Here is a 14545-nt window from a genome sequence, read left to right on the forward strand (position 1 = left end):
CACCCAGATATTCTGCAAAGAGATTTTGTGAAGAGCGCCGCTTTTCGGGCGCCTAGCGCGGGAGTCGGCGGGGGCGGGATGCAAGAAAATGGCGGCGGCGCCTCCCGAGAACCGGTCTTGGCGGCGGCGACCCCTTCAAAGAGTGGCGCCACCCTCCGCAGAGCGGGCGCGCATCGAGGCACCCTAAGGCGCGGTAGCCGCAGCCGGCCGCGCCGTCCTGCCCGCGCTCGCCCTGCCCTTGCCGCGGCCAGCTTCGTCATGCGTTGTGGACCGTCTCGCGTCGTTCTCCCATTCTTGGCGCGATGCAGTCGACAGCAAAGAAGACGGAGCAAACGGAGAAAACAAGCTAACTCGCGCATTCAGCGTAACACGTTTGCATGCTAAAGCGGCGGCAGAAATTCGCTAGTCAACGGGTGATGTGCCGCAGATTGCCTGCCCAGGGCATTCTGTTGCCCTGACGGCAACTGATACACGTTATACTTAAGGTGTGAACCATCAAGGTAATTAGAAGAAACTGAATGCAGTGAAGCCTTGCGTGATGTAGGCTGAATTTCACAAATTCTTGTTTTTTTTTTAATTCTTCATCTGTAAAAAAATCAAGGGAAGCTTGCATTTACGCGCAGTACTTGAATGGCGAAGCTCTTGTTGGTGGGCATTGCAGGACCCATAGTTAAGTTTCATTATCATTGTTTATTTGCATAGTTGCGGGGCTAATCGTCGTCATATGCATTGAAGAAGTCGTCTTCTTCGCCGCGAGTAATAGATGCAAAGTCATCCTCAGCATTGCAGACTTCCACTATGCTCTTCTCATGCAGCAGTGGCGGGATCTGCAAGTCGTCTCGGGAAGGAGGGGCACACTCCAATCCATCTGTCCAATTATCCATTATGGCTTATGCGGCGGTCCCGTGACCTCTACCAACAGGGTGTTTTAAGTTTGACATTGCGATAAAGTTTTATCTATTTTTATATGGGCGGTAGCGCTTGACGACAGCGCTGTTTTTATTATTATTAAAGCCACCGCGCGTACCGAAGGCGCTCAGTGGTGGCCGCGAGGCACGCGCTCACGAGGGCTCGGCGTTTTCTTTGTATCTTTTTGCTGCAAAGGCGAACTTACGGCTTGTAAAACAGCTCCGCTGTTAATGCTTTTTATTTTTCCCCTGTAAATATACCTTGTTTCCTCTTCCCCTGTAAGTACTTTTTATTTCTTCATCACCTGTTTGTAGTTTGTTTTCCTAGTTTTTTCCTACTTCTAACTTCTTTTTGTTTCTTCACTGTAAAGATTTTTTTTTTGTTTCTTCACCTGCAAATAGTTATTCCCCTGTTTTCTTTTACCGAGAAATGCTTTTTTTTTTTAGTTTCTTCACCACCTCCAAATATAGTGTGCATCTTCTTCACCTGCAAATAAACCGTTTTTTTTTTTCATTGTAAATAAACGAGTTCATGACGAGACCAGATGTGTTGCTTTAATGTCAACTATAATTTTTTATGTGAGCGGGAAAACTGCGTGCGGGCTGCCGGTTTGTTACGGCTGGGTAGCAGAAAGCGCTGCAGTGTCCGTCGAGACGTCTTCAGTTAATGACAGTTCGCAGGCTCTACGGTAGTGCCGATCTGGAAGACGGCGGCTGCATTCCGAAGGCGAAATGCATGGCGCCCGTGTAGCGGGTGGTGTCAGTGCATATTATACAGCCCCAAGTTTTTTTTTTTTTTTTTGTAATAGAGCCACTTCACGTAATGCGCAAACGCTTTTGAAACTGCAATGCGAACTGGGCCCGTAAAACTACATTTCACGGGTGTAATGAAATAGGCTGACAAAAATTTTTTAGTGATAAATATTCGTTCTTTTACTCTTCCAGAAAACGCACGATACCGCAACGGGTTCGTTTTCACCTTGATGATAGAAATGCAGCCGACGCGATACTGGCGGTGCGCCCATTCCAGCCGCGCGCCTTACCGCGCCCTACCGCGCCTTGGTCAACAGCGCCGCCCGTGGCATCCGCGCGCTTTGGAGTCACGTTTCCGCCGCCGGTACTCACACCTCCCCATTCTAGCCACCTTAGCATCGCATGCGAGATAAGGCCGTGCGTTCAGGTTTTTTTTTTTTTTTTTTTGCGTTTACAGGTTTGTATTTTGGGCTTGCGGCTCGCGCAAGATTGCTTACGCATTAAGAGAAAATGCCCCTTTTATTCGCTCGTACCGGCTGGTTTAAATTTGACAGAAAATTAATCGTGAAAGCGGGTTCTTCAGTCAACGGAAGCGCAGAAGAGCGCACACTCGCTTCGCCCACGGAATGTTTCGGATGCCGCGGCCGGGTTGGACTGGGCGGGCGCGAACAGAACGCGCGCCGGCCGCGGCGATGACCGCGCACTTCTTTCGCTTGCCGCCAGATTGACGTTCGCCAAGTGCTTGTGACGTTATCAGGCTGTCCCAGGAAGCTCAGTTGGCTCAGTTTCCCCTCCTATTTTATTCTTGCTCCGTGGCACCGGCCTAAGGTTGGTCCCTTGACCAATGCTTTGTTTCCTATAGAAGTTTATGTGTGTCTGGGGGGGGAAGGGGGGGGGGGGAAGGAAGCCGCAAACGTAATTTCGCCTTCCGGATGCCCGCGCAATATTCTTATATGCCGCAGCAACCATCTGAGATGCTGTTCTTTGCAAGGTAAGTTTTGGAATGTTTGCTCTCGCTTAGTTAATTTCTGCGCACGTTAAATTTGAGTGGTCACTTACGAAGAAATGCGTATGCCCTCCGCAACGGTAGACCACCTTTTGTTCTGAGTAGGCAATACGTGCGTGCAGCGGAGAGTAACGTCGTAGTGTTTGCTTTGGTTCGGAGGTCGTGTGTGCGTGCTTACTTCTCAGCATAATCATCAGCGGCGTAGCATGTCCAGTGGGTTGTCGTAAGGGTGCCGTGCTGCAATGATTGCTCACCTGAATTCGCGCTTGTTTTGGTCGACAGCAGCTTTGGTCGACGACTGTGTAGCGTGTGTGTTCCGAGTGCAAGCGTGTAAGCTCTTTGTTGCGTGAAGGCATGTTTTGTGTGTAAGCGACCTGGGTTTTATTATAAGTCCGTTGTTATGTCATTAGTGCGATTTGCTGCGAGTATGTGCTTGGTCGATGCGGCGCATATTGAGGCTATATATATAGGGGAAAAAAAAACTGTGGCTAGGTGAAAAAATTTAAGGCCAGCGTTTGCTGTACAATTAAGTGAAGCCGTGCATTTGCTGTGTGCGTGCTCGCAACGGCGTAGCGTATCCAATCATTACGATGTCGACCAAAACACACTGGGCAAATATACTCTCAGAAGACCTACAGTAATCCCTCGTTATAACGAAGTCAGCGGGACCGTGAAAAAAAATGGCTATAAGCAGTATTTTGATATAAGCGACCACTCAAGAAAAGCTAAAGTAGTTGAGATTCAACTGCGCCACAAGTGCGAAGAATAAAAACCCAATGTATTCAGTGAAGCAAAACTTTACTCAGGTGCAAAAAAGGCAGTGAGCTTTGGCTGTTTCATGTTTTTGCCGGGCGCGAGCAACCCCCTGCCCAAGCAGTGACTGGCATCCGAACGCCTCGCAGAGTGCTAAGCGCATGAGGAGGGGAAGGCAGCGACCACTTTTATAGGGGGCAGGTGCGGGCGTCACTGAACGCTACGAGAGTTTCGAGCTGGAAAGCGCCACAAATGCCGTGGCTGGACTCTGGAGTCAGATGTGTTTGTTGAGCTCAAAAAACGATTAACCGGTCATTGTGGGTACGATTAAGGGAGAGTTATACGATGTGTTACAGCGTGTACCCGATGCAGCACCAGGCCCAGATGGTATTACTGTCCCAATGATAAAGATGGTGTTTACGGAGTCGCCTGAAGACCTCCTGCATATTGTGAACCACTCTCAGCGCGCTTCCTGGGTGCCTCTCGATTGGCGTCTGTCGAAAGTTGTTCCCTTGCCTAAAAAACCGGGGTTAGGTCTTTCATTGGATAACATTAGGCCGATAAGCTTAACGTCTAATCTTGTAAAAATTGTTGAGAGGGTTTTATTGGCCAGAATCGAAAGTTTTTAAATAGTGCTAACATTTTGAGTCCTCGACAGGTGGGCTTCAGGCCAGGCTGCTCGATATGGTCGGCGCACATAGACCTAGAGAGCCGCCTTCATCTGGCTCGTCGTTCCAAAGAGGCCGCAGCGCTTGTGACATTGGATGTGGCCAAAGCTTATGATTGCGTGGAACATGGCATACTTTTAGAAAAGATGTATCGATTATGTTTTCCCGAATATATTACTTCGTGGGTTACGATGTTTTTAACCGGTCGCAAATTCTTTATTGCTCAGAGCGGCTTTACCTCCTCACATTGCAATCAAACGCGAGGCTTACCTCAAGGATCCGTTTTTTCTCCGGTTTTATTTAATGTCTTACTCAACGAGGTTCCCGTTATTGCGGGCGTACAGTCGTACTTGTATGCTGACGATCTGGCGTTTTTTAGCTCTTCAAGCAATGTACATGTCTTGTTTCAGTCACTGCAGCTTTATATGTCGACCTTAGGGTCATGGCTGGATGGCCTCTACCTATCCTTAAATGTCGACAAGTGTGCACTCTTGGCATTCCCAGTGAAAGACCCAGTTTCGATTGATCTGACATACAGACAGAAACCAATACCGCAGGTTACCTCTCTGAAATATCTAGCAGTGTTGTATGAGAGCACTCTGAATTGGCGTCCTCATATTGACTTCATTGCGGTGAAAGGGGGGAGAGCGGTTTCCGTGTTGAAGAGATATTGTAATAAGAAATCGGGTATGCGTAGAAACGTCCTCCTTATGCTCTATCGCATGTACGTGCGCCCTATTCTGGAATTCGGCTGTATCCTTTTTTCTAGTTACCCGTTCTACAAGCTCTGACCATTGATTATATTAGAAAGGCAAACTTTGCGATTGTGTTTGGGATTGCCAAGGTACGTCCCCATTCGGGTATTGTACTGGGAGGCTCGAATCCTTCCTCTGATATCTCGTTTCAAGGTGTTTACAGTAGAAGCATACCTTCGTGCAATGGAATTGCCTATATCACGATCACAAATGTTTTTTGTACACTCCCCAGCGTCCTTTTTTGCCCAAACATGGCCCATGTACAAGCGTCCACAGGTAGTGTTCGTCCAGTCCTTGCTCGCCCCTTTAAATATCAACATATTACCTGTACCTAAGTTTGACTATCGCACTGTGATGGTGGACATTGACTTCGTCAACATTTTTCCCTCCAATGCCAAATGCTTGCCGGAGAGAACGATATCTGGCCTTTTAGAAAACTACCTAGAAGAGTTCCCGACACATGTGGTTATAGCCACAGATGCTTCTGTTCGAGAAAAAAAAGCTGGTGTAGGTATCTTTTCACCTGCGCTTGACTGGGTATTTCCTCTTCGTCTTCCAAATTTCACGTCAATATATTTGGCAGAATTTTTGGGAATCGCGCTCGCTCTTCGAAAGCTCAGCGAAGAGCATTCCCAGGTGATCATTGTGACGGATTCTTTTTCGGTTTGCTCCGCTTTATTTTCACCAACCATTTCTCCACTTCGCCGATCGCTGTCGATGCTTATACCGGCACATGTCAGGGAAATCCGTCTGGTCAGGGTCCCAGGGCACAGAGGAGTTGAACTTAACGAAACTGCCGATTACCTGGCAGGAGTAGCACTGAAAGGTCCTCTCGTTGACACTGTGCCCCCGATAGCCTATGTTGTTGGAACTAGGTTTCGAAGGTACAGTTCACTGGACAGCTTCCCACCAGACAGCATCGCTGGCTGCCCTGACATTCAGCATCTCCGGTACTCTTGGAAGTGTGACTTTGCGCAGTCTCGGCTGTGCGAGGTCACACTGACTTGCTTTCGCAGTCGAACACCTAGTTTGAATTTTTATCTACACCGTGCACGCATAGCGCCATCGGCCCTCTGCAACTTCTGTCAAGAGGTGGAAACACTCGACCACTTCCTGTTGTCTTGCCGGCGGTTCTCTTCCCTCCGAAATCGTTACCTGGAGGTTGGGTCTCGCCTTGTCGGTACCTAATTTATTGTCATTTGGGGCAGTCGGGCTTGGTCGGTGCAACGGGGATGTTTTTCGCGCTCTTCATTCATTTATTGCCGAAACAGGTCGCTTGCCTTGTTAATCAATAGCATCAACCCATTTTTAATCGTTTATTGAAATACCTGTTGGTACAGTAGTATTGAATTTCTTTTGGTTCCAAAATTGTTAGCATCACTGTACCCTATTTTCCCTTCGTTTGAAACTAATTACTAAGCTTCTTCAGCAGTGAAATCACAATTATAAGACTTGGCCAATCCCCCAGAGTGGGTACGCGCCATTCTTGTTCCGGATCCAACCAACCATTCTTACCTTTTCCGGTCATTTCGTTCATTCGTTCCTTACCAGCTTCGCGAGATCCGGTTAGTGTGTGTTCCTGGTCACGCAGGGATAATCTTCAATGAACTGGCAGACCAATTATCCGATTTGGCTCTTGGGGGTCCTGCCGTCGTGAATTGCCCAATTGACAGTTTTCTGTTGGGGTGAGGTTCAGGCGCCTTCAAGTTTTACAAATTATTCGGCAGGATGCCCTTCGTTCATGCTCCGACTATATTCACGTATCTCACTTATGTAAGCCTAAATTCTGCGAATCTCGTAAACATGAGGTGGCAATCACAAAATTTCGCTGCAGAATTCCCCCTTTAAATTTTTATCTACACAAATATATTTGATTGATTGCAGGGTTTAACGCGCCGACGCAACGCAGGCGATGAGGCGCGCCGTAGTGGAGGGCTCCGGATGAATTTTGACCACCTGGGGATCTTTATCGCGCGCCGAAATCTTGAACACACGGGCGTTTTTGCTTTTCGCCTCCATCAGAAAAGCGGCCGCCGCGGCCGGGAAGAGAACCCGCGACCTCATGCTCAGCAGCGCAACGCCTTAGCCACTGAGCCTCCGCGGCGGGTTTATCTACGCAAAGCTGGTCAGGCTTTATCTCCTCAACGCCCTTTCTGCAAGGCCCCCGAAACTACACAAAGCTGGTCAGGCTTTATCTCCTCAATACCCTTTCTGCAAGGCCCCCGAAACTATAGAACACTTTATTTTAAATTGCCGCAGCTTTTCCTCGATGCGACGCAGGCACCTTGAATACACGTTTAATCGGATGAATCTCCAGTCATCTTTTACGTGTCAGATCGTGTGGACTTTTAAAACACCACGCAAAGCTTCGTGTTCACTTTTCTTTTAATCTCTTCTTTTCCCATCTTTCTTCTGCCCTACTTCTTTTAGGGCCTTTACTCCCTTCTCCCCATCCCCGCAGAGTAGCATGCAGGCGGTAACATGCCGGCAAACCTCTCTGCTTTCATCTAATAAAGAGCTCTCTCTCTCTCTCTCTTTAACCGTTATTCTTTCCCTGGGTGCTTCCGTCCTAGGATATTGCCGCAGAGATGTTGTGATCGCCTTTCACTCCTTTGTTGCGGCGACAGGCCGGATGCCCTGCTAGACAGCTACGTCTTCATTCGTAATTTTTTAGATGCGAAGCATCTCTTGCTCGGGGGGATGTCCCGCGTCCGTGCCCCGTCCGCAGCGCCTCTGATGATGATTGTTACAGGATGCCCCTAGGGATTGGCCAACCAAATAATCCATCACGAGATAGTTTCGCGTTCAACCACCGTCGTCATCTTTCCGTGGGGGAACCGCTGAAGAAGAAGGAGAAGAAGACAAAGCTGCGAAGAGGAGGGCGTGTACATTGCTCTCAGCCGGTGCACCAACGTCAACAACCTTTACCTCACCAACGCTGACGGAGACTACCGATTCTACCACAGAGACGACAACATCGACAAGAACACGATGGACGAGTTTCGGCGCCTCGAGAACCACCGCCTACTCACCGTAACACAAGAGTACTTGCGTGCCTTTGCCACCGGTGGGGACCCGGACGTGGAATTCCCTCTGGCGCTACTAAACACCAGATCACTCAACATAACGGCAACACAATGGAACCCCACGGAACCCCCATGGTGCTTCGCATCCTCATCAGGGTTCCCCACGGGAAGATGGTGTAAATTTTTTCCTGACAATCCTGTTCTATTCAAAGATTTCATTTTGTTCACTCAATCTTTTTCTCGTAGGTCACTTTTTATTTCTCTCTCTGAAATAAACCGGGTCACAGTCTAATCATTACAGGCAGCTTCTTGCCAATACCCCGCGTGGGTATGCGCCATGACTTCAGGATCCAACCAACCAACCAACCAACCAGCCAGCGTTCGCCCTCAAGCCGCGTGCATCTGGTTGCACCCTGTGCCTTGGCGGAAACACGAGCATGCTTACGAATCACCAGTGCGGAGCAGTGGGAGACCTGTTTGCTTAGCTCCGACCCCGAAATACAGGTCAAGGTCGTCCAAGTGGCCGAAGATGCCGCTCGCGCCCAAGAGCTGCAGGCCGCCATCTGAGAGGGAGGAATCAGGAAGGCTCCCACTTCCCATTCCTCCTTTCACCCAGTTTTGGGCAAAATAAAGTTATCATCATCATCACGGATCATTCGAGAAGTGGTGCCCGGGCAGAGACCAGCGCTGCGATGGCGGACGGCGGGGGACGTCGGAGTCAGCGGGCGCATTCCATCTACCAGGATGACCCCGAAATCCGGACCTTCTTCGGCGACGCGGACCCGCTGGACGAGTTTGAGACACAACTAAGCACGGCAACGCCGAAGGTAAATGCCGCGAGAAGTCTCCCTCTGCCACAAAAGATCTGTAGGTTTTATTAGTCTTAGAAAGGAACAACCGCGCTTCGCAGGGGGTCTACTTCCCGAGAAGGCGCGCTCGATAAAGCATACACTGCTAAATTGTCAACCGCAACAAATCCTAAACCCGGTAGGCCGCACCCCGCGAGGAGCCTCCAGCCGCGGGCCGCAGCTCCCCGCAGCACTGGTTTGAGCGAATCTGGCTGCTTCGCTGCACATGCCGTCAACAGACGAGTGTCGTGACTGCCAGGAATCACCGTCTCTTCTCCACTTCCCGCACATCTCGTTCTTCCCCACCCCCTTCTCTCCTCCCGTGATAAATGCAGTGGAGGTTTAATCAGCGCATTTTTGTTTCCCGTGGTGAGATTCGTGCGCCGTTTGTAGGCATCGTTTATGTCCTTCGAACAGCTCCAGACAAAATGTTTCGTTGGAGTGCTTGATCTCGCCTCCTTGCTTGGGTTGCTTCGTCGTGAAAACCCACCGCGCGCATATTTTAAAGGAGCCATGAAGACAAAATACAAGTTGGATTTATTAGAAAGACTGATTAGTCCCGATAACAATGATACCAATATCGTCGCAATCTTCGAATAAATAACGGAGATATTAAAGAAAACGCGTGAAGCAGTCGCGACCCACTAGCCAATTTCCCGCAACTTTTCTATGACGTCACGGAACCTTGTTTGTGCGATTGGCGGCCGCTTAACTGACCTGTCGCGACGGCACATGACTGGACGTCTGTAATGGGGCCTCCAGTTCCATTTGACCGCATCACTTGAATGCTAACGTGCAGTTAACGCACTGAAAATTATGTTTTATTGTTGGCCCGTATGACGTCATTCTTGCTCATAACACGTCACTGTGGCGCAAAATTTGAAAGTTTTTTAAAATACTTCTTGCTTTTTTCGTTAAAAAACATCTTTTGTGGCTGTAATGGGGCTGAGTGAGATACTGAATCCTAGTTCTTTCAAATTAAACGAAGTTGTATTTTCTCTTCATGGCTCCTTTAAGTTAACGAAAACCTGCTAGTCTCAGTAAATGTTCCTGAAATGCTCCTCTGTTTACTCCTGGAATGTTCCATATAATGTGTAGTGGCGAAAGGGTCCAGGGCAGGAAATAATTTGTGCTCGGGGAGGAACGGAAGGATGTGATGTATTCAAGGTTTGACCGAAACTTTAGTTGCCATTTTGTTTAATGCGCGTTAGTTTATAGGTGGCGTGTATTCGATGTCGCAGATGTATCTGCGCGATTTCTTGGAGCCGAATCACGCCCAAGAGCCGTTAGCCGGCTTCAGCGACATTGCGCAAACACGACGACCCCTTAGCAAGACCGAGGCAGATACGGAGTCAGTTGCTCCTTCCTTGCCGCATGTAGCTTCTTTCTGCTTGTTTGTGGCAGCTCTTGCAGGACAGAGACATTGTAGCGTAGTACGCCGCAGATGGAGGTTTTGTAGAGCAGTATGATGGAGCGAAAGTCACTGTTTAAACTCTTCCTCCCAAGATACCACGCATCATCCCGACTGCAACCATCACTGACTGATGGCCAACTGTTCTTTTTCAAGTGGAGCTATATATGCTCACTGAATGCGCTTGAAAACGGAAAGCACTGCAGGAAAGACTACTTTATTCAGTGGTTTCACAAGAGGACGACAATGATGGTAAGCGAATGCACGTCAAGCGCATCAAGATAAAATACGCTTAACATTGTGTGAATCAAACCTCCAATGGGCGCCTCGAGTTAAGAAGCCGACTCAAAGCGACTGAAGCAGTTTGGAAATCGGGCTTTGACGTTGACTCGGGTTGCTCAGGACGGGCAACTCGGCTCCATCACCCCAATAAGGTTGTCCATTCCCTTGTTTAGCGCCCTCTCCCTTGCCAATCCCATTCAGCGGGTGTGAGCCATAGCTCTGGCACCACGAGCGCCACGAACACAGCGTGCAGCGCAAGAGACCCATTTGCAGGACATCTGCTTCATTTGGATTACAGGACATAAAGGTTTAGCGCCCTCTCCCTTGCCAATCCCCTTCAGCGGGTGTGAGCCATAGCTCTGGCACCACGAGCGCCACGAACACAGCGTGCAGCGCAAGAGACCCATTTGCAGGACATCTGCTTCATTTGGATTACAGGACATAAAGGTTTACTACTTAATGAACAGGCTGATTCCTTGACGCGATCGTCGTTGGATGGCCCTCCGGTTGACCCATGACTTATTTCCTTTATTGTAGCACGAGCAAGGTTTCGTACCTATCAACGCCTAGGAAGAGTTCAGGAAGGGATCGTCACTAATTTTGAAGATTATGTCCATTTAAAACATAATTGGAATACCCGTTTTCGCGAATCTCGTCAATGCGACGTCACATTAACTAGCTTTAGAGCTTTAGATGTCGAGTCTCCCAACTCAACTTTTATATGCACCTGGCTGGTCTCGCCTCCTCCTCACTATGGGCTGTCTGCGGTGAACAGGAGACTTTAGAGCACTTCCTCTCGCATTGCCGTGGTTTTTCAATGATGCCTTGCCACGCCATTGTGACGAATTTTTCTTCCTGTTTCCATGCCCGTACTACTATCTTTTGGGGCTACGTCACTGGGATATTGTTACCGAGGGGTGGCTGCAGCCATTCATGCATACGTTTCCGAGACCAGGCGCCTGCCCTGTTAGCTTCGATTCTGGCATGTACTTTTTCCTGCGCAAAAAAGCTCATTTTTTTCTATGCCAAACTTTACTTTCAACTTGCAACCATTTCTATTCTGTAATAATGCTCTCTTTCTGCGTATAAATCGCTGGGTTCATAATTTTCATAAATCGCTAGGTTCATAAATCGCTAGGTTCATAAAGCGGGCGCATTAGCCCTCCTCCCGTCCGATTCCTGGACAGTCCCCCACGTGGACATGTGCGGAGTCACCAGGAACAACAACCACGAGAACAAGACGAAGGCAGTGGCGTAGCCAGGGAAGGGGGGGGGGGGGGGGAGCTGACCGGGCTTCAGCCCCCCCCCCCTCCCCCCCGAAATTTTTCCGGCCGTCGCCGTGCTGGCTGTATGCCTGGTACGTCACCTGTGAACAAAGCTGCATATCCTTTGAAAGTGCCACTAATAGAAGCATTCACGACTCAATGTCTGCCCTACCCAAGGGTGCTTACACAAAACCACGGCCGGACTCGACTCTTTTTTTCGCGCTGCTTTGGAAAGGGAGTCGGGTCCGGCCGTGACAAAACGAAGCGCTGAGGGATCAGGGCCGTACCCAGAATTTTTTTTCGGGGGGGGGGGGGGGTATCAATTTTGAGAAGGGGGTAGTTTTTCTGAAAGCAACAGTAAGTATTGTTTACGTGCTGCCTGGAAAAGATTTCGGGAGGGGTTTGAACCCCCAACCCCCCCCCCCCCCCCGTCTGGGTACGGCCCTGTGAGGGATGATTGCGGAGGGGGCAGCCCCGAAAGCCACTACGCCTTTGGGTAAGCTCAGCGCAGGGGACGCCAAAGGCATGCGTTGTGTCCCTTTGGGCGAGACATGTGGCAACACAGAGAATAATTGGCCGTCTGAGTCGTTCTCAGCAGAGGAGATTGACGCCGGCCTTTGATGGTTGAAGACTGGTACAATGCAGGCCCGAAGGGAACAGTCGATCTTTGTATGTTCAGCAGAACAACGTGCAAGCGGCGGTGTCTGACCACGGCTGCTCCATCTCCTAGAAAGGGGGAGATCAAGCGGCAGTGGGCACACATTCAAGACTCGTGCAAGGTAACTGAAGAATGCGATGGGGCTGATAAGGTGTCGGCCTGATAAGGTGTCGGCACCCTTCGCCAGACAGTTTCGGGCCTTTTCCTCCTACCTCCCCCTCCCCCCCTCAAAGCCTCATCGCATCGCATCGCTACGTAATGGATGAAACATACAGTTTAGCTGGATCAATGTCGTGCGCGGGCAGAGGGCCTTTGCGAATGAGACACACAGCAAGGTATGCCCCTCTTCCTCGCGTCAGCCCTTCATTCTTCCTTTTTTACGTTTTTGTCGAGCACGGGAGGTTATTGTTGGAGTGGGCTTAGATTGCGCGCACTGAGTGTCCCCTTCCGATGGCGATGTTGCGACAATCAATTTCACCCCTGGAATTAGGCAGCTTTGTTCGGTGGTATTCTCCCCTAACCTAGGAAACTGGAGAACAGCGGGTCGACAAAAATGGCGCGCTGCGGCTCCCCGAGCTAGTCCCAGACTTTATCCTAAATGTGAAGGCACGATGATCACCAGCCCTGCCACAGGCGGACGGCGTCGCGACAGTAACAACAATCAGACAGTAACAACAGTAACAACAATCGATCACAACTAAAGCCCCTCCATTGCGTCCACGGCCGCTTTTTCCCTGGACGGCGGCTGCCCAGAGCAGTGTATATTCACGGGCCTGAAACACAACGGCAACATGCCGCGAGTATAGAAGCGTCCCTGGTTTTGAGAAGCTCATGTTCCATGTGCCAACACCCAAAAGAGGCCTCGAATTGTAAGTCATTTTCTTCCAGTTATTAATCCTTGCATGATAATGTATTTTGGCGATGGAGGTTGCATTGTACGTTAAGTTGTGCAGTGCAAATCAGTTATGCATTCTTTGATATTTAAATAATGATTTCCTTATATTTACACGATGCCACAGTACCTTGCGTCTGCGAGCTAGAAATGTGTATCTCGTTTTATTTCGAATGCAGTATTTACGTTTGAATTGGTCGTTGAAAGCGCCCACGGTGGAGCGGATAGGTGATTTTAATGAGGGAAAACGTATATTCAACTCCTGTAAACGCCTAAATATTTTATTATGCACGAAGTTGGAGAGGGTGAAAAATTTATTTGTTCTGGCTGCAGTTTTAATAGTTTGCTTTTACTGGGAGGAAACTCCATGTGAGGTAGCCGCTGTCGCATTGTGTGCGCGTTAGCGGGACTTTTGTTACCGCGTTTCATATCTACGCGTGCATCCACTGCTACACCCAATTTTAAACCCATAGCAGCGTGCACAGCGCAAGTGAAGGACCTTCGTACTGGTGGCGAAGAAACGAACGTGCCTTTCTGGTAGAATTTTCCTTTAACTCTTCCTGGCCTTCTTTGAAGTTCTGGTTCTGTAGACGCAGGAGTATCGTTCTTTCTAGGCTCAATCGGTCGTGCAAGACAACAGAATTTCCTAATTAAATAAACGGGCTGCAGACCGCAGGCCCTCTCAAGAGCACCAGCACACCTCCGCCCTCCTCCTCCCCTCCACCTCCCCCCTCCCACATACGGGTGCGCGCTGTTGTCTTTCTTCCTGAATTCACAACTGTCTTTCTTCCTGAATCCACAACTGTCTTTCTTCCTGAATCCACAACTGCTACGTATACATTCTAAAATGTTGCATGAAGGACATTTTGAGCAATCGTCAGGATTTCTTAAGTAACCGAAATGACCGAGGAATTATCACGGTAAACAACTTGGGAAGTTTTAGCCAATATATCCTGTCGTAGCCCGAAACCATGCTTCAATTTCAACATCACGGTCGCTGTCAACCAAGGAAATAGTTTAACTGTGTCATTACTGCCCGCTTCATGCTGAAGCATGGTAGTCTTTGGGCTTTCTGTATGCGGGGCCATGCCAATACGCATGTTTTCTTGGTGCACTCCGGGAAACAAAATGCTGACTTGTTTCGGGCATCACACCATGCCCGAAGGTCATGCTGGCTCTGCACAGCTGCCCAATCCTCCGTTTTCTTGTGGAACAAGGGGATTCCCAACATAATTTCCATTTCCCGCGTCTCGAATGAAAACAACAAAACTCCTGTGCGCCCTATACATTCCAGAGCCGCCCATGCTCATGCACTGATAT

The sequence above is a fragment of the Haemaphysalis longicornis genome, unplaced genomic scaffold, assembly GCF_048455015.1.
Source record: "Haemaphysalis longicornis isolate Haplotype H1 unplaced genomic scaffold, Haemaphysalis longicornis Haplotype H1 scaffold_12, whole genome shotgun sequence".
NCBI lineage: Eukaryota > Metazoa > Arthropoda > Arachnida > Ixodida > Ixodidae > Haemaphysalis > Haemaphysalis longicornis.